Source organism: Orycteropus afer, unplaced genomic scaffold (genome assembly GCF_000298275.1).
Source record: "Orycteropus afer afer isolate SDZICR_OR568_19922 unplaced genomic scaffold, OryAfe1.0 scaffold00643, whole genome shotgun sequence".
In the NCBI taxonomy this organism is placed as follows: domain Eukaryota; kingdom Metazoa; phylum Chordata; class Mammalia; order Tubulidentata; family Orycteropodidae; genus Orycteropus; species Orycteropus afer.
Window position 1 is genome coordinate 1,112,464 of NW_006922230.1, and position 3,382 is coordinate 1,115,845.

Sequence of the window (3,382 nt, forward strand, 5' to 3'; positions counted from 1 at the left end):
TGTTGTTGGGTGCCGTCAAGTTGTTTCCAACTCATAGCGACCCCATGCACAGCAGAAAGAAACACTGCCTAATCCCGTGCCAACTCCATGATCCCTGCTATACTTGAGCCCATCATCACAGCCACCATGTCAATCCATCTCATTGAAGGCCTTCCTCTCTACGCAAATAATGTGTGTAGAACACTCATGTTGGTATTCATTAGTTTAGTCACTCTGCCAGGCTGAAAATGAGCCTTCCTAGGGGCAAAGAAGGGACCTCCCTGCCATCAAGAGAGAAGAGCTGTAGGTGAAGTAGAGTATGTCCTTGGATCTCAGAACTCTGCACTGGACCTCCTTAGCAGGGACACCTGGCAGAGAGATGCCCCAGCAGAGAGAAATGGTAGCAGGGGAAGCAAGAGTCACAAGAGAGAGTGGTGTATTTGTCTGGCCCATGGAGTGAGAAATCTGAGTGCCCTTGGGCATGAGGCTTGCTGATGGAGTGGGTTGCACCTAGGTACCTATTGGCAGAGCTTAAAGAGCTTTGTAGCACTTGCCCAAGCAGGGCTGAGGCCAGGATAAGAGGCCATGGGCCAGAGAGGCACTTCTGAGGGCACAGCATAGGGGAGAATGTCCTGATGGAAGAATTTTATCCTGAGAGTGTTCCTGAACTTGAATTGTAGCCTGTTATTTCCCTACTAAACACCATAATTTTAAGTATTGTCTGTGAGATCTGCATGGCCTAGTAATGAATTATGCAACTCAGCAGACTAGTGAGTGCCCTGGGAGTGATGGTTGGTTCACAGTTACTAAAAAGACTAGAGGGTGGCAGCATATCTGGCCTCATAGGAATAAGCCTTGGGCTGCTGACGGCATTCCTCTTGTGAAGTTAGAGGTCAGAAGATGTTTCCTCCCTGTCCTTTTTGCAAGTATATCCATTCAAGTGAAAAAAAAGAAAAAGAAAAAGAAAAAAAGCATGATTATAATAGTAAAATGAAAAGACACACTGTACTCAGAATAAAAAATCATTATCATTGGTGAGACTGCAGCTACATTATTGCCTTAATCCTTGGGCAATTTTGTACAAGACATACATAATAATGCTGGAAAGAATCCAGAAAAATTGAACAATGTGCATAAGAGGAAAACAGATTTATGAGGGGAGATTAAAGCCTTGTTATATTTATAGCTAGGCTAAGGGAATATGAAAATGATCTTCAAATATTTGAAAGATGTAAATAACAAGTAGAAAAGGAATTCTTGAGGAGGAAGTAAAATTAGAGTCAACAAAATCTGGATGAAAAGTGGCAGGGTTATTTATGCCAAGTAGAGATTAAAATATACACATAACTTCCTGACTGAACTGCTAAACAGAAGCACACTCTTTATCCTTAAGCATTAAAAGACCTCCTGCAAAAAAAAAAAAAAAATCCAAAATATGTTATTTTACAGATCACCTGTACTTTGGCAAAAAAAAAAAAATGTGAATTATTACCTCAAAACTAGAACAGAAAAGATACATGAAATGATGTCTCATTGAGTGTGTCAATCTACTGAATGAGACATTTTTCATTGATTTCCAAATGTTGAAACTTATTTTCTGTTTAGTAAATCCTTAACATAAGAAGTTATTTGTAGTGATTAGGAATTGCTCATCAGTAAAACTCTAAGCAAGCAAGGAGAGGTTAAAACAAAAAGCTGTGCTAAGTCCCAACTCAAAAAGAAGATGTTGTTGTTATGTGCCGTCAAGTAGGACCCAACTCATAGCGACCCCTCCTTGGGTTTCCGAAGCGGTATCACTACTGAAGTAGATTGCCCAATCTTCCTTCCAAGGAGTGGCTGGTAGGTTTGAACCGCTAACCTTCTTGTTAGCAGTCAAGTGTCTTAGGCACTATGCTACCAGAGCTCCCTCAAAAATGAGAGGATGTATAATTGGCATTTAAGTAGATTCACAGATGGTAACTCTACAGCATACTGTTTCAATGTGTGCATTTGTAAGTGTGACCTCTTCATCCTTGAATGCCTCTCCTCTCCTCCAATATATTGTTTTACAATGTGAGTTGACAATTCAGTCTTGTGTTTATTCCTTGTAATTTCTCTTTACTAATATTACACCCTAAAAAAATCTTCACTTAAAATCTTCCTCCATCAAAATTGCCTTTCATATTCAAAACCACACTCTATAAAACTGCATTTCTCATTATTTGTTCAGTAGCTCTCAACAGTTGCCTTCCCTGTATTTTTATTTTTGTTTTTACCAAAGCTTGAGTTCCTTTAGATAATATTATAATATTTTTCTTCTGCATATCCTCAATTGCCCTGAAAATCTCCCTCTTCCTTGTACTCAACCAAAGGGGGAAAAAATGTTAATACTATATTTCTACTGATTTTACAAATGAGTGTGGCTGAAACATATTGAAAATTAGTCCAAATTTGTTACTCCCTTCTATGTGAATCATGGATACCTAGGTACATGGTGCACTTTGTAGAATTGTACATTCCACAGAAGATTGTGCCCATATGACTAATTTTTCATGAATTACATGTGAAGTAGAAGTGATGTTTTCATTCTCTGTTATTTTATTCACAAATAAATTTATTAAAATCATGTTCCTTTCTTTCCCACTGGCCCAAACATGTGTGAACTATGTTTGATCATACAGTCAGCCCCTAAATAAAAGACAAGAAAAAGTATGGAAGAAAAGGGAGCCATTTAATAAATGTCAGGTCAGGAGCAGATCTTCCACATCAACCTGGAGCAATCAATGAGGTTCCATTACTTGAAAGATAGATAAACATACAGCTTTCATAAGATACTTTATTTTAAGGTCCTCTAAGTTAAAGTCTAATTCAAAATGGCCAAAACCAGTCCATTTCAGTTCACTAATGCCTAGGACATTGATCTTTATGCATTCCATTTCATTTTTGACAACTTCAAATTCTCCTAGATTCATACTTTGTAGAATGTCCATTTTGAATCAGACAACCATATGATCTACTGTTCCATGAAGACAAATTGAAATGGAATCTGTGGCACTCATCATCACAAAAACTGTTTCAAGATCTGTCCTGAAGTACAATGTTGTCAGTGATAGGATGATATCCATACACCTACAAGGAAGACCAATTAATATTACTATCTACTATTATTCAAATTTATACACCAACCACCGAAGCCAAAGATGAAGAAATTGAAGATTTTTACCAACTTCTGCAATCTGAAATTGATTGAACATGCAATCAAGATTTGTTAATTATCACTGGTGATTGGAATGCAAATGTTGGAAATAAAGAAGTGTCACTGGTGTTTGAAAAATATGGACTTGGTGATAGAAATGTGGCTGGAGATGGTATGATAGAATTTTGCAACTCCAATGACATATTCATTGAAAATACTGTTTTTCAA